General features: G+C 42.5%; 2 protein-coding genes across 10 annotated transcripts in view; both read right to left on the bottom strand.

The window, feature by feature from the left end:
- RABGAP1L (RAB GTPase activating protein 1 like) overlaps positions 1–23,357 on the bottom strand; it is a 253,556-nt gene that overhangs the window by 114,832 nt on the left and 115,367 nt on the right. The window lies entirely within an intron of this gene.
- Positions 22,506–23,357, bottom strand: part of GPR52 (G protein-coupled receptor 52) — a 30,358-nt gene continuing 29,506 nt past the window's right edge. Inside the window, exon 2 of the mRNA XM_080601931.1 lies at positions 22,506–23,357. This exon is cut by the window's right edge and continues 27,787 nt beyond it. The gene's annotated coding sequence lies outside the window, so the exon portion shown is untranslated.

The following is a 23,357-nucleotide window of genomic DNA, read 5'->3' as shown; positions in this document are numbered from 1 at the left end:
TATTTAATTGTAGGTGCATTTTTCCTACAGAACATATGCTTACTGTATTTCTCTACAAGTAAAAAAAGAAAATCAGACTGTCTCTCAAAGGCTCAGAGTAAATGAATAAGTATATTCATATCAGTATAAATGTATATCAATCTACCATAAAAACCGTGTTAATTACAAATTAGAACTATTACTTAGAAATGTTCAAAGTCCATCGTTAAGAGGTCTTTAAGAGAACAAAACCAGAAATAGTACAAGAAAATGTTATACTTTCAGGTAAATCTCATATCCTCCTTGCTATTAGAACACCTTCAATAGCATTTAATTTCATTTTTACATTGACAAGCAACTAGGGATAAGTTCAGGTGCCTAAACATGTGTGTCAAATGCCATTTTAGAAGCCCTAAAATACCTTCCCTGATAAGCAGCTGCTACTGCAGAAGGATACAAGTCTCCTGTAAGTGCTGCATCATCTCTGCAAGCTCTACATGGACGATCTGCATACCCACATACATCTAAAATGACACCGAATGCCCTTGTTTAGGCAACTGAATTTATCTCTAGCCATACCTGCTTCTGTAGATAAAGAAGTAATTGCTTACAACACTGTATTGCTATGAAAAGCTGGAAATCGTTGCAAAAAGAGCTGAGAAATACTACTGTGTGTATGAGGAAGTGATATCAAAGTGTCAGAGCTGGAACTGCAGCAGCTAATCCATTATCTTCGGGTTCCAGTTACTCTCCGTAGGAGATAGTACCTTTAGGTCAGTAAATACCAAACACTGCTTTACTTTATTACCTTTGTAATACTAAAGGAAAAACCAACAGAATCCACACATGCGACTTAGAAAAGAAATCCTTTATACGCACTTTTATCTTGAGAACAAAATACATCCGTTTACCATAGAGAAGCCCTCAGATTGCAGTTTGTAATCCAGGACTCTCCACAAAAGTTTTTAACCTGCTGGAGTCAGCAACCAGGTAATCTCCCAGGTTTAGGTGGTTTCCTAATCCCATAAAGGCCCTACAGAGTACCTACGCTGCGCAATAAGGCAGTTGCCTGCAAGTGCCCAAGGCCAGGCTGATGGGGCCCCTGGCAACCTGCTCCAGCAGGAGGTGCCCCTGCCCATGGCAGGGGGGGAATTAGATGATCTTTGAGGTCCCTTCCAACCCAAATCCTTCTGCAAGCCTGTGACTCCATGAAGTAAGCAGCTCCCAGCTGCCCCAGAGATGGAAACCTGAAAACCCAAAAGATCAAAATCACAGAATCACAGAATCGTCCAGGTTGGAAGAGACCTCCAAGATCACCTAGTCCAACCTCTGACCTAACACGAACAAGTCCTCCACTAAACCATATCACTAAGCTCTACATCTAAACATCTTTTAAAGACCTCCAGGGATGGTGACTCAACCACTTCCCTGGGCAGCCTAACAACCCTTTCGGTAAAGAAGTTCTTCCTACTATCCAACCTAAACCTCCCCTGGCGCAACTTTAGCCCATTCCCCCCTGTCCTGTCACCAGGCACGTGGGAGAATAGACCAACCCCTACCTTGCTACAGCCTCCTTTAAGGTACCTATAGAGAGCAATAAGGTCACCCCTGAGCCTCCTCTTCTCCAGACTGAACAACCCCAGCTCCCTCAGCTGCTCCTTGTAAAACCTGTTCTCCAGACCCCTCACCAGCTTCGTTGCCCTTCTGTTAACATGCTCCAGGGCCTTGATGTCCTTCTTAGAGTGAGGGGCCCAAAACTGAACACAGTACTCGAGGTGCGGCCTCACCAGAGCCGAGTACAGGGGCACAATCACCTCCCTAGCCCTGCTGGCCACACTGCTTCTTATACAAGCCAGGATGCTGTTGGCCTTCTTGGCCACCTGGGCACACTGCTGGCTCATATTCAGCCGACTATCAACCAGTACTCCCAGGTCCTTCTCTGCCAGGCAGCTTTCCAGCCACTCATCTCCCAGCCTGTAGCGCTGCTTGGGGTTGTTGTGCCCCTGGTGCAGGACCCGGCACTTGGCCTTGTTGAACCTCATACAACTGGCCTCGGCCCATGGGCCCAGCCTATCCAGATCCTCCTGCAGAGCCTTCCTACCCTCGAGCAGATCGACACACGCACCTAACTTGGTGTCGTCTGCAAACTTACTGAGGGTGCACTCGATCCCTTCATCCAGATCATCACTAAAGATATTAAAGAGAACTGGCCCCAGTACTGAGCCCTGGGGGACTCCACTAGTGACCGGCCTCCAACTGGATTTAACTTCATTCACCACGACTCTTTGGGCCTGCCTACCCAGACAGTTTTTAACCCAATGAAGTGTACGCCAGTCCAAGCCATAAGCAGCCAGTTTCTTGAGGAGAATGCTGTAGGAAACAGTGTCAAAAGCCTTACTGAAATCAAGGTAGACCACATCCACAGCCTTTCCCTCATCCTCTAAGCACGTCACTTTATCATAGAAGGAGATCAGGTTTGTCAAGCAGGACCTGCCCTTCATAAACCCATGCTGACTGGGCCTGATCGCCTGCTTGCCCTGCAAGTGCCGCGTGACGACACTCAATATAACCTGCTCCATGAGCTTCCCTGGCACTGAGGTCAAACTAACAGGCCTATAGTTTCCTGGGTCTACCCTCCGGCCCTTCTTGTAGATGGGCATCACATTTGCTAGCCGCCAGTCGACTGGGACCTTCCCTGATAGCCAGGACTGCCGATAAATGATGGAAAGCAGCTTGGCCAGCTCCTCCGCCAGTTCTCTCAGTACCCTCGGGTGGATCCCATCCAGCCCCATCGACTTGTGTACATCTAAGAGCTGTAGCAGGTCGCCAACCATTTCCTCATGGACTGTGAGGGCCACACTCTGCTCCCCATCCCCTTCCACCAGCTCAGGGTACTGGGTATCTAGAGAACAACTGGTCTTGCCGCTAAAGACTGAGGCAAAGAAGGCATTAAGCACCTCAGCCTTTCCTCATCTCTCGTCACTAAGTTTCCCCCCGCATCCAGTAAAGGATGGAGATTATCTTTAGTCCTCCTTTTCGTGTTAATGTATTTACAAAAACATTTTCTGTTATCTTTAACAGCAGTAGCCAGATTGAGCTCCAGATGAGCTTTGGCCTTTCTAATTTTGTCCCTGCACATCCTTACAACATCCTTACAGTCCTCCTGAGTGGCCCACCCTCTTTTCCAAAGATCATAAACCCTCTTTTTTTTCCTAAGCTCAAGGAAATCATGTGGTTTTGTTCCTCCATTCACTCCCATGGCAGCTAAGAAAATAGCTAGAGTTGCAACAAGCGCAAATGTGGCATTAACTTGTTTTCTACCAGCACTCCTTTGAGTAATCTTCTGTTCCCTTCTGCGTCTTCAGTTCCTTTGGGGTTCCCAACTCGCCATGTTACGCCACAGCTCCATCCTTCCTCCACACCCCCTGGACCCAGCCCAATCCTCCGGTGTTGCACACAGCAGTCTTCCTCTTCCTCTCCCCACTTTCCCCCTGAAGTTCATGTCTTCTGTGAATCTTTGCTATCCTGAATGTTCTGTTTCTGACACCCTAATTTTCAGTGATCTCAACTGTTGCTCTCCCTTTGCTTGACAGTAACATCTTTAGCACAAGGCAACGACACAATCTGTATTTTGTAAAATACCAGGCATGTTGTTATGTGCTGAGAAGAGGAAAGCTTGCAGAGAGGAGGTGTTTTTATTACACTTGCTGCTACAGCCGGAGAAAATAAACATGCTTTTGTGCTTTCACCAGGTTATCATCAGGACTTGCAAGATCTCTAAGCATCACGCAACTATTAGCGACTGAAACTAACCACGCAGTCTAAATCACATGCAACAAAACAAGGAATAATAATAAATGTTTAATAATGAGTAGCTCTCTAAGCAGACTTTTTTAATGAGTATTTTCATTTACTTGGCTTCTAACCACAAGAGCAGCTAAATAATGGCAGTCTTCCCCCCTCCGACAGGTCTGACAGGTTGGTGACATTCCTAGGAATTGCCTTGAGCAGCATTTAAGACCTACCGGCACAGAACAGTTACCCGGCCTGCTGTAACAACCTGCTGAGCTTCCCATACCATGTGGGGCCACCTGGTCAGGTACTGCTGCAGCGAACAAAACTTCAGGACCCACAGCGAGGACGGCAACTCGGTGCTCTCATATCAATGCTCCACATTTCAGTCTGGAAACAGGTCTGTGCTAGAAATACTGCTGTGAGAACAATCCCACTACAGTCTGAATCCCTGATGTCCGATCCCTCTGACTGCCCATGAACACCTCCCAGGACTGACCATCCTGCTGTAGGCATGCTCTCCAAGGAGAAGGGGACCCCTGTGGTCCCACTCACCCCAGCACCTGCACTCTGAACGAAGCCAACCCCAGTCTTTGAGAGATGCAGAAGCAAACAAAACTCCTGTGAGAGCACAGACCTCTGTAACAGTGCTGTGCTGTTGACCACTGCAAAGTAATTGTAATGCACTGCCTAAAATACCCTTTATCAAGTGGCACAGTCTCAATTAGCCTTAAGAATGATGTTAAAAAACTTCAGTTCCTCCAGTTTCTAGGTGGTTCATGGTGACTGTTCGTGATACTACCTGAAATTTATAAGCTTCACAGCATGAACAGTGAAAGACACCTATGAAAACTCCCATAAAAATATACATGATAAAGAATCAATATCTTGGTTCAGCACCTTCTCTTTTTCTTACAATTGGCAGTAAACAAGTCACTCTTTGGAAAACCCTTCTATTTTATACTTGTGTCTTTATAATAAAGTCACATTTTCTCATATAAACAATTTTCCTATTCATTCTTCCGCACAAGTTTGCAAAGATGCAGGCATTTGAAAGAAAGTCAGAGGAGGGCCTCTCTGTCCACCACACCCTTCTTTTTCCTGTCCTGCAGGCAGATGATGTTTTACTTCCCTGTACTTCTGTCTTTTCCTTAACTGTGAGCACATAAAAGCTGCCAGTGTAGATGTCCACGGGAGGACCACAAAATATCTGTGTAAAGGCCCAAATACAAATTCACTTTTACTGACTTGGAAGGATTCTGAAGCAGAGGCTTCATTCATCAGTAAGAACAGACACGTCTAAAAAGCTAGGGGAAAATAACTGGAAACTAAATGGACACAAAATGAAATTTAAAATAAAAGACAGAATGAACTTCTTCTCTAAAGACAACATCCATCTGAAATACTACAAAACCATGAGTTTAAAAAAAAAAAAAAAGTCCGGAGAGAAGATCAGTGTAGAACTACTACTAAAATATATCTATCTACAAAAAATTGTTAATTTTTCTGCCTTTTTTCAAACAGAATTCATTTACAGCCCTGTTCTCAGGAGTACCACCGCAGATGAGTTTACCCTTATCCTAATTCAGGCTTTCAGAGACGGTTTTTATTCTTCTGAAAGTCATGATTAGTTAATTTCTTATGAAAAAAAAAGATAAGGTGAGATGGCTATCAAAGCATGAAGAGTTCTAACGATCTTTCTCACTTCTAATAATCATTTCTGCGCTGCCAACTCAGAGAAACAATATTCTACTGAGGAAAAGAATTATCTTCATATGTCAACTTTATGACAGCTGACATCCTACTGAACATGTTCTCTATTTTGAGTCGTCACACTTTAAAACAGCTGAACTTCTGCAACTGTGAAGCAACTGTACTGATATACTGACTCGTCGACACTGCTGTTGTTTTGCACTATTGAGACGCCACTGAGTGTGGACGTAGGATGCCAGAAGGCAGACTGAAATAGAAATACAGAGAAAGAAAGCTATTTACATTAAAATAAACAGTAAAAGAAAATTAAGGCTATAAGTAAGAAATATAGGGCAATCACTGTGTATATATATCAGGAATTATGTTTTAATTAAGAACACTTTAGACACTTCAAACAAGATTCCTGCTCATGGATTGTCCTGAGAGCACCTATTCTGGAGATGGATTTTGGCTTATGTGGTATAAGTGCCTCCTGCCTTGCTTTCCTTTGTTGTAAGAGCTGGAGGATACGAATGGTATGTGCCAGAAGAATGCAATGAAGACAGAAAAATCTCTCAGGGCATGGCCTCTTGATGCTGGTTGTTAACATACAGATCCTTTCCCCACTTATGCCCTTAAATTCTTATGTGAAAACAGGCATACAGCTTCCACAAGAAAAATTGCAAGTCGTTGGTTGAGTTTTCCTTATTACATATCTGCCTGTGTTACTGCTGTGGACTCGGTATGGCGAAATGCAGAATCACTTACAATGCAATGAAAGGAAGGAGTGTTGCTTCAAAAGTTTTATGTGAATACTAAGAAAAACAATAAACCAGGTCACAGGTGTCTCAAACCTGGCACTCAAACTGAGCAGTACTTCTGACCTCAATCTCCTTGTGCTCCATTTCCCTGGTTAATAATAATTCCCCATCTCAGTGGGGTGTTGTGGAAATCAATTAACATCTGAAGTGCAGAAATACTGCAGTGATGAGTCCTACAGAAATGCCAAATCGGAAAATAATAACTTCATCCTCAAATCCTGACTTGAATGGTTTATAGTAAGGCACAGGGTTACACAATGAAATGGTTGTCCTGCACATGCTGCGTAATTGCAGTCAAGATGACCTGTTCCATCACCTTTCCTGGCACCGAGGTCAGGCTGACAGGCCTGTAGTTCCCCAGGTCCTCCTTACGAGCCTTTTTATAGATGGGTGTCACGTTAGCAACTCTCCAGTCATCTGGGAACTCTCTGGATGACCATGACTGCTGATAGATGATATATCTATGAAATATCATCAACCCCTTTCTCTCATCATTTTCCATACACATTATAGCCCTCCCAGTAGAAGTGTGATCCAACAAAATCCCAGGTTCTTTACCAATAAATATCTGGGGGAAAAAATCAATAGCTCTTCCTTTTAAAAACAGTCAATAAAAGAGGTTTGGCTTATGCTCAGTTCTTCTGTAGCATTTTTGTAATATATACCTTGTAGTTCAGCTCTTTTCTATAAATAGGTATTTCTATCATCATCAGCTTTTATTCAGCAGAGAGCAGAAAACACACAAGAGTACTAATTAACAAAGAAGCAAACTGAGAAAAAAGCAGAGGATTACTCTGTAGAGACTTTAAAAAAAAGGCACATATCAAGATATCTGACATGAACATAACGTTTAGGTTAGCTCAGTAAATGCATTGGTCAACTGCTCTTTGCAAATTGTGACTCCTTACCGCTGCATTGCTTGGGCAAAACTGCTTTCCCCAAGCAGAATGACCCAGCAGCCCTGTTGGATCTGGGGCCCCATCAGTAGCTCCAGCCTGAGCAGACCTGTGCTTCTGGCAGCTCAAACCTAGAACTGAATGTAGCGTCAGTCTCTCTTTTCTCCTCGGCATAAATGCAACTATTATTCTATATGCGGCTATAAAAAAGGACATGCTATTGTAGCATTCTCACAGGTAAGGCAGAAGCAGCTCAGATCTTAACAGGGTTGAGCCATCAATCAGTCACAGACCAGATGACATTTTTCTGTAACAAATCACAGCAATATTAGATCAGCTACAAAATACCCATTCTGCATGCGCTCATTCGTTCTCCAAAACAAAGACTTTCCACAACCTTTACTATCTTTGTGTTTTATTTTCCTTTCCTTGTTCTTTACACTGTCTCTCTCCGGTATGCGACTGATAGATAATTTATTCTATTTCCTCTGCCATATCCTTTCTGAAAAATGTCAAAAGAAAAATGCTGTTTGTACTACCAGGCAAGAGATCAAATTTTTGCCATTGGCATGGTAAGCTGTGAAGTCAGTTTCCTTTGAATACTTATCTTGAAAGCTCCCTGATCTCCCACAAGATATAAGGAACTCTGTACATAAGCAGATGGCTTTGCGTTTGTTTCTTTTCCATATGATGTACAGTTGGCATGAAGGGCCGTGTGCATCTATTTGTAGATATGACAGCATTTCAATTTTGATTTTATTAGGTTTGGGGCTTTATTTGTGTCAGACAATCTTAAGCAAAAATGATATCAAACACTTTTGTTAAAAGATGAAGAGAATTTTTTAAGCAGTGGATTTTGTCTTATTCTTGTTTTTAATAGTTATTACTTAGGAAAGTTCACCTCTGCAGAGGATATGAAGAACAATTAGACCAGGTGAAAGACATGTTATCCAGGTTATTCACCAGTAGTTCACCTCTTATCTTAGAAAAGTGTATAGGCACTACCTCCTTAAAAGACAAGAAAAAATGTAATCCACAAACATATTTATGTAGCAAGTTAATTTTGTCCAAGTTCCTTCTGGTTTGCTTATTTTTAGATCTGGTTTTTGCTTATGTCTCCTCTGCTAGAGATGCAATTCTATTTGTAAAGGCTAGAAAAACTGTTTTTGTGATTAATCTGTAATTTGAAATTCAAATATTCCCAACTCTACCACCAACTCACTGGGTAATTTCCAGAAGCAGGTAAGCCTGCTTCTAACAGGCAATACTGAACTGCACCTTTGGCAGATGGCTGTGAAAGACTAAGTTGAAACTGTTTACATAAAATCAGAAAGGCAGTATACGTGAATCCTAGACTCATATATATATCTACCTTTGCTGGTGCCACAAAACTTTGCTCAATTTTATTAAGTGCCTTGAAATCTTCACTACAAGACACATAAGAAAGAGAAATACAGTTACTAGCTAAAAAGACATTTTTAAAAAGTAAACTCATTTAAAAACCTAGTTCTTACAAGATTCATCTCCTGCAACATCACTGACCAAGTAGATGTCTATGTAGTCAGCATCTCTTTCAGCATGTTTTTACAAATTCTGAAATTAAACCTACTTTCGTCAATCAAAAGATGATATGATCAATGCAACTGGTCCCAGTAAGATTTTAAGGAATCTGTTGCTTTCCAGAGTTGGTTGACTTCTCCTTTGCCTGATGAACGATGCCAGGCCTAAGAAAGAATTCTAATAAAATTCATAGCCACACCAGGCCTCTCAACCCATGCTACCTTTGGCATCTGCAGGGCTTGCTGCTGGCAAAATATTAATGTAAAGAGAAGATGCTGTAATATCAAGTAAGTTTATCTGGTTCAGTGTTCCTGTTTTGTTCGGTTTTTTTTGTTTTGTTTTGTTTTGTTTTTTTACCAGGAGGAAATGTCTTGGAGCACTACACATACAAAGATTTTAAAATGCTTAAGATTGCAGTTGAAGTGCGCATATTTTTTCTTGAAAAAGGAAGTATGTGTCTCTCATTTTCTTAAACAATGGGGTTCTTCCAATAATCCACACAGAAACCCTTCAGCAAGACCCATGGTCAATTGCAATGTTTCCGGTAAGAAAAAGCATCAATTCAGTTACATCCCAGATCCTCTCCCTGATGACAGCTACACGCTAATCATTTGATATCCCAGATGCATTCATTCTAATACTTGCTATGATAACACTGCCTTTACATTTTCCTAACTGTGAAGGTGCCCTGTTATTTTGAAGCATGGACTTCTGCGAACCACTCATCTCCCAGAACTATTAAGACCAACAGTGCCATTACACATTAATCTTTTTTGTTCTTTATATAAGAAATACAACACCTGATGGTTTCACTGACAGCCCTTTGTATCACTCAGCATTCATATCAGACTTGAACACTGAAGAACAAGGCTCTTCAGCTTGTTTGGAGTATATAACAACAAAATCACTTTTCAACGGTATCTTAAAGTCTTTATTCCAGCCTCAGGAAACAGTGCACTGCAGAAGATGAAGGCCAGCCAGATGGTTAGGGAAAAGGACAGAAATACAAGCACATGGTTTTCATTCCTGCCTCTGAACCCGATTCAATTGTAGATATACTGAATTTTGTGTATTAATTTCTGAGCATCAAGTTCCTCATTTATAAATCTAGAGTGATAATATCCACAAATAAGCAATTAATATATGTCAAGCACTTTTATTCCTAACATAGAAGTGATTACGGAGGTGGCACAGCACTGTGCTGAAAGGAAGAACTATGCAAGGCTAGTATACCATTTACATAAGATTTTATTCTGTTTGTTGCTGCTTTTTAAATAAAATTCTGGAAATAACGTTCTATTCATCTACAGTTTGGACAACACTTGATGTACATTTCCTCACCGGGTCTTTCTGAGTGTATCAGACACTGAAGACAGCTGCTGAAACTGTGCTTACCCAAGTCTCTGCTGAGCCACCACTGTCACCACAGGTGGCACGTACTGTGAATGCAGCTCTGGAATTTGCTGCAAGATGGATCCTAGACATAAACAATCTAGAGATGCTGACGCACAGGGGCTACAGTTCTGCTTTAACCCTTTCCTCGAATCCTCTCCTGTTATAATGTAGCATGAAGGGGCTTTAACCTGCTGATAATGCCCCATATTGATAAAGTAGCTTTAAGCAGGTGCTCCCTAGGCTGATCGTGAGTTTTCAATATCTGAGTGTATTACTAGGAATCTTTAATACAGTTGCAGATGAACCAATACTGGAATGAAGAGAATAACAGAATCCCAGACTGGCTGAGACCAGCAGGGCCCCCGGTCCCTCAGGCCCCAGGCCTGCCCCAGCAGGGCCCCCCAGCTGGTGCCCAGCCCCACGTCCAGGCGGCTCTGGAAGCCCCTCAAGGAGGAGCCCCCCAGCCTCTGCGGGCAGCCTGTGCCAGGCCCCGACCTGCTGCCTGAGGGGCTCCAGGCTGGGCCCTGCCCCTGGGCCTGCCCCTGGGCACCGCTGGCAGCTGCCTGGCTCTGTCCTCTCCGCACCTCCATGCAGGTAGATAGAGACATGGATGAGCTCCCCCAGCCTTCCTCATGCAGCAGCAGGGTACCAGTGGCCTCCTTTGCTAAAAGGGCCTGAGGCTGGCTCATGTTCAACTCGGTGCCATCTAGGACCCCCAGGTCTTTTTCTGCCAAGCTGCTTTCCAGCTGGTTGGCCCCCAGCATGGGGGCTAGAAATGACCACATCAACTAGCTCCTTCTAATTGTACCTGCAATTCACAAGCAGAACCAGCATTTTCAGGCTACTTCAATCCCTTAATTCAGCATAAGCCCTGAAGTCCCTTAAGTCCCACTCTTACCAGCTGAGCCAGCAGTGTGACGGCTGCAGATGACAAAGGCAGGACCGCACTATAGAGCTCTGCCAATAATTGGGACCTATGGGGCTGTGTGTGAATCACCAAAAGCAGCTCCATTTTTGCCTTTGTATTTCGGTCTGTTTTATTACTATTGTTTGAAAATGAAATTCACTTTAGATTCAGTACCACCTAAGATTCAGATCAATACAGCACTGACATTAGAGAGCATTAATCTGGTCATATATGGGTCATAACAATAAAGACCAGACGATGCAAAGGCAGCACAGTGCACTAAAATAATCCTAACTTCGTTTCAAATAGTATCTGTTTTCTATATACTACTTCTCAGTGTATCTGAATGTTTCTCAAGCACTTTATATAGCTGCTGTATAGGCATAAGCCTATATTCCAGGGATACTTCAGTTGTTCTTTCTCCTTGGAATCAGCCAACAGAGCCTACATCTACCTCTTATTTAATGATTAAGTTCAGTTTATTCCAATTATTCTGATTACAATGGGGAGGTTTTCTGAGTTTACAGATAATGCTGTCACTTCACAAAGATCTCTTTCTGAATTCTTTAGTTTTCAAAAGTAACACATGAACAAAATTTCTGTCTGTGCATACATTCCCGAGGACAAAAAAAAAAAAAAAAAAGGAATCTGTTTAAATATGCTAATTATAATTGGATCAACACGGCCCTTCTTGGCAACTTTGACATTCATGCCAATCTGCAAAACAAATAGAAAATCAATGATTTCCCATCCCATCAGAAACAAGGAATAACCATGAGATGCAAGAAAATAGCTATTTTTATCATCAGAAGATGCAATGAGCCCACTTCAGTAAAAACCCTGAGGCACGGAGGAATAAAACAAAGTCACAGTGATAAAATGAAAACAAACCACAAAAACATGTTAATCCCTTCACACAAAGGATATTACTGGAAAAATACCATGAGACAGCACTTGCTTTTACAGCTACAGAAGTGCCTTCCATGCATTTAAAGTCAAAACATGGCTCAGCTATGTTACTCAGTTACGGTAACGTCCATGTTGAAAACCACATAATATTTAAGCAAAGCTCAATGGGTAAAGATTAACAACACTTCCTCCCTCCCCACTCCACCCCACCCCCCAAAAAAAAGTTCTCTGAAGTCAACTATATTTTCTTACAGTATTTTTCAACGGTAATCATCAATTAAACACAATTTTATAATTCTGGAGCCTTGTTTACCATGTTACTTGATCATTACATTTGACACAAAGAAGATTATTTCCCCACTTTTTAAATAAGGCTGCTTGCACACAAAATTAGTTCTCACCCACCAGCATCTACACCAACGTCTACCAAAACCCAAAGCCCACCTACAGAACACCAGAAAATTAAGTAGCCTTAGTAACGTCCACAGCCTTAGCACCTCCAAGAGCACCTAAAAGGATCTTGGTGGTAGGCAGAAGCTGTACCAAGCGGGCATCCTCCAGTCAGGTATGACAGAAAACTGGAAAGACACGGAAGCATCCTCCCCCAGGGCTCGGCAGGGCTGACTGGAAAGTAAATTTCTTGGGACTCCTGAAGTCTTCTCAAAACTGCCAGCAAAACGACTCCTCATAAATCAAGGAAGGTCCCGTTAAGCTGCTGTCTGCAGAGGCATCGCCCAGAGCCATGGAACTGGGAGCACATTTTGGTTGTATAATGAAGGATAACAGACAGAGACAAGGTTACAGTGAAGGGGTAACCTTGTCTTCACTTTCCTCCCTCCTTTTTTTTAATTCTCTTGGCTTTCCAGACTAAATACTTCACACGAATTGTGTTACTTCTTTACATGTGTATTTGCCTGAGGTGCAGGAAAGGTTCCAACCTGTGGCTGAATGACAGCGAGTGCTTCACAAACATGATTACGATGGGCTGGCCAGCAGAACAAGAAAACAAACTCTGCCAGACTGTCACCGTGCAAAGCAGTCACTGGGCAATAAGCAGCAAGGAGGGAGTGAAGTACAGGGCAGGGGAGAAGCAGACTGAGACTGAAGGGACAGAAATGAAGACAAGAAGTGATGGTGAAATAGAGAGGAACAAGAAGAAATCATGGGATATAAAACAAAACAAAGGATGGAAGACAAAAGAGAAGTACCAGAGAGATTATATTTAGTTCTTGTTGATGCATAAAAGGAAGCTGTAAATCAAATACCTTACCTTCATTTAAATAAATAAAAATCAGTTTTAAAGAAAATCGAAATTGCTTTTGCACTATGCGGACTACAGAATTCTGTAAAATCTGGTTATAGCTATTAGATCGATGAAAAGGGTTTTTTTTCCTTTTTATAAATATATACTACACTATTGCATCAATCCTACTGTCAAGAATTCTGTAACTCCTATAGTATAAAGCTGATGCACATTGAACTTTAGACTTCCTAAAGTTGCTTCGCTGCTTTGGGATTATTTAAGTGCATTTTGCCATTTTTCGATACTAATGCTCACGTCTTGCACTTTATCACAGATAGAAGCCAAGACTGAAGAAAACATGGAATATGCTGCATTACTGACATTAGCCTGGGTACTTACAGGTACTACTGAAAACAACACAGATCACAAGTGCTCGTTCCTGTTCCTATTACTCCTTCTGACAAGCATTACTGTAGCTTCAGTGCATTTCTTAACAGACACTTCCCGATCTTATTTTGTTATCTTGTGTGATTCCTTATCTATCTGATCTTGGCTCACCTAAACTTAATTCACAGTGTTTTACTAGGCTGTTTGCAACTTTCACCATCAGGTACAACTGTTAATTTGCCAACTGAAGGAAATATTAATTGAAAGATCGACCTACAGATGTATAGATGTGTATCAGAAACTACTGAAAAAAAGCTTCTCACTACTTCTGAGTTTACATTTCTCTCTCATCACGCATTCATATCTACATCCATTTCCAGCCATTTATGCCTCACATATTTCTATGTAGGTAAAATCTATCAGTCACATAATGTTTCTATTATATTTTCAGGGGGCGTTCCTTCTGGAATACTTGGTAGCCTTTGCGGTTTACAGATAATAGCCTACATTACTTCAGATCATTTGGCCCATAAAAGTGAGATCCATCCAAGTTTTGGGTTGTTAGACACAGGAATTTTAATCTCGAAGGTCAAAAGCAATTTATGAAGCTGCTTTCTGTAAACTGGTATTTAGTTCTATTTTAAAACAGAATGTCATATAGGTTTTTAAGAATGTGTGTATTATCACTTTGAAGCAGTGCAGAACAAGGTCAGAGGATGAAATGAGTCCCAAAGAACACACCACATGCTTCTCACACTCATTCTTTTCCCAACTGCAAAGTAAGGAATAAACTAGACAGACAAAACTATTTTACAGAAGTTATTTGTATTGCCAGCAAATGTAAACAAGCTAACAACACCAAAAGAAAAGAAAAAAGTACCACCAACAAACACAAAGCATAACTAAACTCACACAGAAACAACAAACTCTACCAGTTTTGCAAAATCTGGGCTCTTCTCACATAGATTACGGCAGAATGGCCAAACTTTCCTTTGTAAGTGCCTTCGCTTGGGGTCCAGCAAAACCTGCAGAGCTGCTCAGTCCAGCAGAGGAGGACATCTCTCCTCAGTCAAGGAGTCTCAGATTTAATAGCAGCTTGCTGAAAACTGCATGCGCTGCTAGCAGTTGCTGAAACTTTACTTTGTGTTCAAGAGAAAGTGGGGGGGAATAAACCTTATTAAGTAATTATAGGAACTTTAACACAGCTGTCCAGTTACGTTGTTGTAATAAAATCTCACCTTCGGAGCAGAACGATACAGCTGCACAACCCATTGTGAAAAGCATCTCAATTTGCTGCCCCACGCAGGTATCTAAAGCTTTCAGTGGTAAAGCTTCCAGGATACAGCCCTTGCCCCTCCACTCACCCTCTGGCCTTACAATCCCTGTCTAAGAGCACAGAGCAGAGACTTGCCAGTCCCAGGAGGCAATGTGAGGGGACACAGCCTGTACAAGCTCAGAGGACATACCTCTGAGAGGACCAGCAGCAAGACCAGCTTAGTAGCCCACCAACCCCATTTAGAAAAGCAAGTGGCACATTTCTTTTGGGCCGTGCCACCTAGCACAGGACAGTATTATGGCGTACATTTCCATGAGGATTTTTGCATTGGAAAACTCCCCAAGCTGCTTTATAACTGTGATCCAAAAGGACTTCATTCTCACTAAAACCAACTTATTATCTTAATGATGATAACTACCGATAACCACTGATAGGTTGACCAGGGCACTGCAGATCCTGAACCTTACCAGCACTTGCACCTTCGCAGGACCAAGACAGAAACCTAAATCCGCTGTCACAGAAAAGTAGGTTGTAGGCTCTCATGGAGAGATTAAGCAGAGGCAAAAGATTAAAATCCCACTATATAAATACCTGTCAAGATCCAATATAAAAGATAGAAAACACCAAAAGTACTGTATAAAAACACATTTGATTCTGAACAGAATATGGTACCAAAGTTTTCTGTTGAATATCAGCAGCTTTTTATGCAAAGAATAAGTGTAAACGTAGATTGCTATTTATAGGCAAAACAAAATGTGTGTCTAGAAAACACCTGGAGTTTCTCCTGCTTTGATATTGCATAGTACTCTTCTCCATGACAGCCACCTCTTTCCCAAGCTGTCTCTAAACTGGAAAAGACACGATCTCCAGAGACTGCAGAAGTATTTGACTTGAAGGCTAATTTATTGCAAAGCTATCAGAAAACTATGTTATCCTATTAATAATGAAAATTTAAATAAACAAATTGCAATGCTTGTCTCAGAGTAAGGTAGGGAGCTATTTATTTAACAGATAATGCTAGCTTTGTAATTGGAAAAGCTTTTATCTAATTTTTTAACCCTATTAAATTATTCTGCACATTGCTGCTCTTAAAAACACAGTGTGACGGTGGCTTAATCAGCAGTTAACTATATTAAAGCTCATAGCCTATTTTTAGTTCAGCTTTGCTTTGTGTCACATAAAAAAGAGACAAAATATGGAAGATCAGCCTGAAGACAGCTTTTGGAATTATCACTACAGATTTCCTCCAGCTAAACTTACCATTTCAAAGAAAGCAGTAGAAAAATGACCTAAAAGTTCTGCCTAATCTGAGAACCACTGTCAGCCAGAAAAAATAAATAAATAAATAAATTTTAAAAATAAAAATAAATAATTAAAAGGACATTTAAATGACATTGAAAAAAAAAACAGTGTGGAGAAAGTAAGGTTCCGGGTTTAAAACTCTAGAGAGCTATCAAATCTCATATACTGTGATTGTGATTTTTCCAGTTACCTTATATTACTTCATATACTCTGCTGCTTAAAGAGCTCATCACAACTCAAATTGGTGGGGAGAAGGGGAGAAAGGGAACCCCGTACATTCAGCACTGCTGAGTTCAGTCTCAAAGATGACTCAGACTGAGCAGGGCTGATGGTGTTTCCTCCTTCCCGCTGGGGTGCCCTGAAGAAGGTAAGTATTCAGCTGCGCCGGGTAACACACACAAAGATCCAGGCTCCTAGTGGCCAGGAGACACATTAACTCAGCTGTTTCCCAGCTGTCCTAATGATATTGCTTCCTCCAGCAAGACATTTTGGGTTGGGCTACAAAGAGGAAAAGAAGAGCGTATGATGATACAGCCACGGATCTAGCCTTCATTTACAAGAAAAAGCCATGCAGTCTGGGAGCACTGATTGTCCCTGATTCCCAGACCCAGAATTAATCAATCCACATTTTAGATTGTAGTTACATTTGTTACAAGAAAATATTACTCCGTCAATCATCCTTTTTAAAAGTAAAAAAGTCGTACTATCATAAAAAACTATTTAATTTTCATAGAGTAGATTATTTGTTAAACAAAGTTGTGGGTTTTTTTTACTTCTAAACATAGACATTTTTGCATTCTTCCTTATCTACCCTCTCTTCCTTGTATGCCCTTTAACATACCAGGGAAGCTGGGCAGGGACTCTTTGTCAGGGAGTGCAGTGATAAGACAAGGAGTAATGGCTTTAAACTAAAAGAGGGTAAATTTAGTTTAGATATTAGGACGAAACTCTTTGCTATGAGGGCAGTGAGGCACTGGGGCTGGGGGCGGCCTGGGCTGGTGGGAGGGGTCCCTGCCCGTGGCAGGGGGCTGGAGCCAGGTAGTCTTTGAGGTCCTTTCCAACCCAAAGCATTCTATGATTCTACATAAAAACAAAATACTAATATATAAAACACTAACTTAAAAGAAAGATTTGTCATACCATTTGCAAATCACACTGCTGCCTGTCATTTTCAGTCATCCTAGATATGTCAGGGACTGTAGCTTTGTAAAAGAAACATACATAATGCATTCAACTTCCAACAAAGTAGCTTCTGCTTCGGATTGTTTTTCCCAATGCACCATTCCAAGAAAATGATATAAAACACTACAAAAGGGCACTACACTTAATTTGCTGAGGGGCCTTTTGTTTGTCTTTGAAATCATTATGAACAAATGCTCCGAGGGAAGGCCTCATCAATAATTGAGAGAATGATCAGAGGAAACTACTAAGAGAAATAAACAGTATTGGGAAACCTCTGAAGACAAAAGAGGCAGAAAATGCTCACAAATGACACAATTAATGGTATACCCCCTTAGCACTGACACTGCAATGATTGTACCTCGGCGCAGTACCCAGCAGCAGTGTTTCTAGGCTGGAAAGGACTCCATCTCCACGGAACAACACCAAACTGATACGTGATACCACTACGTTACATCCAAAGTACGTTGAACTCACGCTTTAAATACTACGTTACTCTAACCACAGGAGCAAACTAAACATACTTTTCATCAACGTTTTTTTCCACACTTCTTCCCTAGAGGATTCTCTAGAAATACTTCAGCGCTGTGGGGTTGTTCTTTACTTTTTGAGAAAACAAGCACATATGTCTGGGTCTTAGCAAAAAAAATAAATAAATAAACCCAAAGTACTTAACTGTAATTTGCAGGCCAATAATTCATCACGCTTCATTAGGCTTACTACTTATTTTACAGCTACCTCCCAGAGAGGAGAGAGTCTCCTAGAGCAGCACAGGCGGCGACTGCAGCTCGAGTACTGCGAGCACGCGGGCGAGCACGGCAGAGAGCACCTCACTTCAGAGGGGAAGGCAGCAAGCCAGATAAAGGATTTCTTCAGGCTTGCCAAATAAAATGGAACTAACAGTGGGAAATGGCATTCTGTGAATCCAGGACTTGTCTAAAATTCATACTACTTACTGTAACATCGAACCACACAAGCTGTTTTAAGACGTGGTCATAACACCAGAGCACCGGTGGATGCCTCGAGTCACTAAAGACACTGCCTGGGCTCTGCTGCTACGTGTGGTCAGCAAAGCCACTCCATTTTTTTCGAGACCTTAAGGTGAGTGTGTAACGCGAATGCTAAAAAGTCATCTTGTCCCTTATAAAGATATACCTGCCGTTATGGAGAAATGTGCATCTCCAACCTGCGTGGCCACTCACCAAAACTTAGGGTCAATACTTGCACGAATGATTTTATACTTCATTTCGTACGTCATATACTAATTCTGCAAGGCTAAGCGATGACAATTTAACCTTGAGCGGAAATCGGAATTCTGTTTGAAATAAAGGGGATGAAATACACCGAGTACCACTTCAAGTCAAAGGGCAAGCTAGCCTCGCCTCAGTCAGGCATCCCCTTCTAGACCCTGTAGCGCAGTCAGGTACCCATGGTGCGTGGGGCTTAGCGCTGCCGTGGCCCCGAACCACGCTGCCTGTGGACTACACGTCCCCGCACACTCCCTTAAGCTGGGGCCAGCACTGAACTGACCGTACGCTGAACTGAAGGAGGCCACAGCTACCCCAGAGGAAAAGGCAGCGGTCATTTCCAGCCGGGCCAACTCCCCGGCGCGTGCCCCAGCTGCCCGCAGGAGCCGCAGAGGCAACGGAGCAGCAGAGGATGTTGGGGTGTCCGCGGGGAAGCTGGAAGGCAGGCTGCAGCCCCAGTTCAGACCCACATAAGCTGCCAAGGAACTCTCCATGTCCCAGCTTTTGAACAGCTGCAGCCTTGGGCCAGACAATATTTCATGTAGGACAAAGTGTTAAGATCCTTTTCAGCTGAAAGCAGTAGAAAGAACAGTTAGATCAAGAGAAGCTGCTTCCTGAAATGAGAGCTCGGGTAGTACCTGGCACGATTCATTAGCTCCCAGATTATCTGCACACCTGCTACATTCCTTCTAGCCCTTAAAAAATAAATAAATCTGAAGAATTCCATCTCGCAAAGCACAATAAGAACGGCCGTCTGCAAAGAACAGCCCCAAAAGTGCTGTAACCTCGCCTTTGAGGGCAAGGTTAAAGTTGGACCAGATGATCATAGAGGTCTTTTCCAACCTAAACGGTTCTGTGATTCTGTTTTAAAAAGAGATCAGGTTTGGCTGACTTGGTAGCGGACTCCTAGAAGCTGGTAAACGAACTCCAAGTGCCTGCTCCGCTCATGGGTGACCCCACAAGAACTCTTCTGCCAGGCAGGAGCTAGCTCTCTGCATCTCTGTACTGCAGTCCGTACAGCTTTAGGTGCTTCCTAAATACTTCTAAAGATATTCCCATATTACCTCAGGCAACTTTTTCTTTAATGCTTTTTATAAACACGGTGATATCATACCTCTGTATTTCTTACTTTTGAAAATACATTGAAACCAACAAACTTGAAGCACGGAAAAAAAAATTAGGGTAACCATTCAGGCACACAAGATCAAAACTTGGCCCAAAGACTCTGCTGCCGGGTACCTGAAGCCAAAAATAAAAAGCTCAGCTACAAAGAAATGGAATCCAGCCAAGTTAATTTTGTACAAAACCACACAAAATAAGAGGGCAATACACCATGAGAGAATTGGATTTCAGATCTCTCATCTTTTCTGTGAAAGATGTACAATACTGACAGCACAGATGGCACCGGCTCAGTCCTAATCAAAACTAATGAAGTTGAACTTGATACACAACCCTTTAATGAGCAGAATGTATTTTTGTTTTCCCATCCATTTGAAAGCTATCACACAGCAATGAAATCATTAAGCCAGCACATTAAATGCACAATGTATCGTAACAGAGGTAGTGTTTTGAGAACACCTGAGAGAGTCGGTAGCAAATGGTGATACATACACACATAATTGAATTGGAGGTGGCTTTCCTGTCCCAAAAGAAAGTCTCACTGATACCACATACTACTAATCTTTAAAGGAAGAAGTCTTGTTCAGTTTTCGTATTTTTAAGAGAAACTTCACAAGGCACCACACTTCAAAAAAAAATCTACTCATTAGCATTTAAATTCATATATTGTATGTACCCAGCAAAAATCGTGGTAACGAGCTAGATGACATTTCACTTTACTAGCAGCTACGGCATTAAAATCTTCATGCGTGAGGGACAGAGCGAAATGCGGAGAACATGTGGAGTAACTAAGCAGACTTACCATATCGAGACCACTAGGTCAGTGCTTCATTCAGTTCATAACTAAGCAGTCAGGTTGTCTTTAATTCTTTTTAAAATAAAAATATAAAATATTTCATCATAATAACCAAAATTAGCTATTCACGAGCAGACAGAATTAGTGCGTGGCTTACAGTCAGAACCCGCAGTCAGTAACAAAAACATACAACAGACTTTAACTGTCGAATGAGATGCAATAAGGAAATTCACCTCCCGCACGGATTACACGCAGCGCACCCTGCCTCCATTTCAAGTTACTGACAGCACTGTTTCCCCAGTTTTGGTTTATTCTGTGAAAACATGGCTGTCCTGCACAGCACACGGCGGGAGAAGAGGGATCTGTCTCACACGCTCCGCTGGCACGGCAGCAGCAGGTCAGATGCTGTGCTGAGCACCTGCCAAACACTTACAGAACACAAAAAAAGGCAACAGTAACTGGAAAGTAATAGAAGTTTGCTTGACTAATACAAAACTTAACTAGTACGTCTTCATTCCACCTTTTCACACGGGCTCCTATCAGCCCAAAGCCTGGATCTGAAGGATTGTGTGCATCTGCTTGCACAAATTGGACTGCTCAGGTACAAAAATTGGTTACAGCTTTTGATATGAGTGTCTTCGAAAGACATCGACCATACACGCCTCAGTTAAACACTGAGAAAACAATGGCTCACTGGATCTTTCAAAAAATGATTAAGGTGAAAATGGCAAAATTAGTCATTTAAAAAGATTCTGCCCCAGTGCATTCCTTTTGAGCAAAATAGCAAGAGTGAGAAAGACAGGAGAAAAGATACCACAGGAGAAAAGATACCGCTAATGTAATAAAATCATCCCTGTTAGCATTTTTATTAATTATTTTCATAAACATATATTGTGCCTTGCAATTAAAATTCAGTGTGCCTGAGTTGCCATGGCAGCACAACTTCCACAGAACAATAAATTCTTCAAGCTCAGCCATGAAGAGTGCTAGGGAGCTGCAAGGGAGGCTGCTGTGGAAGGCTTGCGGGGTGCCTAGAGGAGACAGGGCAGAAATCAAGAGCAAAAATAGCTTCCACTGTTTACAAAATGCAGAAATCAATACTAACAGAGACTTTCGCATTTCCAAGGTGGCTTCTGCAGAATGCAAATGCTGACTTTTTTTTTTCCCCCCTCCAATTGTCTTCTCGGTCTCCTAATAGCTGCAAACAATCCTGGTAGACTGTTTCGGCGGCGCTCACCTCGGGCAGCTTGGCCGGAGCTATAAATAGTGCCTGCACCATCTGCCAGCCGGCTCCTGTGCCCAAGGCGCTGCTGGCGTGCTCGCACCGCGCTCTGCCAGGCCTGCGGCTGGGAGCTGGCAGCCACGCAGGGCCCGGGTGCGAGCCAGAGATAATGAGGTGAGGAGCGAAGGAGGCATCGCTGTAATTAACTGCTGGTTTGAGACTGCGTGCTGTAAAGAAATCGTATGGAGGCTAAGAGAACCTTAAAAGGATAATTAATAATACCGTGTGGAGTCTGCAGGCACTTTTTTTACTGTAACGATTCTTCACCATGACACCACTTTTGCTTCCAGTTACAGAGAAATTAGTAATAGATTAAAATAAACCTCAAATATCAACCGCAGTAGCCAAAAATAACCCGGCTGGGGAGCCAGACCTAACCTGAATGAGTCAGCATCGGGGCTTGGGAGTGAGGTAGGAGACGAGGGTTTGCCGCCCGCTCCCCAAGCCCTCAGTGCTGTCCAGCATCGTGGCCCAGTGCCCAGTGCTGGACGGGGGGACAGACCCTGTGAGTGTTGCTTCGACTCAGAGGAGTGACCAGAAGGTAGCTCTTCGCTTCCAGTGTAATTCAGACAGCTCAGATGTCCAGCAGTCCCCGATCTTTCAAGCAATCCCCAGCCCAAGGATGGAGGTGACCCCTAGGAGCACATACAACCAACAGGGCTGATAACCGTGTCATTTCCCTAGGAAATAAACTGCAATAAAGTTGACTACAAAATTACTGTCTGCCAAATAACAGAGTTAATTTGGGAAAAAAAAAAAGTCAGGCCATTTGATTTCTCTTTTCTCCTCTCTCTCACAATTCAGTTCTTCAGGGCTCGTTTCTGCTCTCACTGCGGACGAGAGCAGAACTGCCAAGCAGCAGCAGTGCTGTGGCTTTTCTGTTCTAAAGCAAAAGCTATCTCTACATAAAGATTTTGGCCACACCATTCAGAAATGACACAAAATTCAGCAATACTTCTTACATTTATAAATCTGTATTTGTAGAGTTATCGATAGATTGAGCAAGCACATTTTGCTTATTTTTTAAACTCTCATTTTCTTTGAGCACTTTTGTCACATTGCACAGATTTTGTTCTTCAATATTGTCAATGCTTTCTAAACAGAGCTCTCATTTCTCTGCTAGTTCATGTACACATTCCCTGAAGCAGCTCGAGGGAAGCAGTTATTCTTCTGCACCCGGCACCTGTGACACTGCATCCCGAAGATGCTGTGTGCTGCCCGGGCGCTAGGAAGGCAGTGCCCCAGCACAACAGGTTACACGGAGCGCATTCAACGCCCCCCTTGGAGGTCTCGAGGTCAAGACCTTGGAGGTCGCTCACTAGACCAAGCTGCAGCTGCCTACATTTAGGGGTAGCATCCGTCCAGCTCTGGCAAGCAGGCTGGACTAGGCGACCTCTAGACTAGAATTCCCCTCCCCATCTCTGGTTGTGTCTCTGGGCTGGAGCCCTCGGACACACTGCAGCTTCTCCTGGCTCCGCTTCTATTTAGGACGTGCTGTATGGACTAGAACTCTCCAACAAGATCTGGAGAAGGGAAGAAGAAATTCTGAGGTGATAAATAAGATCCCACTCTGGA

This window comes from Anser brachyrhynchus (assembly GCF_964034855.1).
Source record: "Anser brachyrhynchus genome assembly, chromosome: 8".
NCBI lineage: Eukaryota > Metazoa > Chordata > Aves > Anseriformes > Anatidae > Anser > Anser brachyrhynchus.
This window is presented reverse-complemented; position numbering and strand designations above follow the sequence as displayed.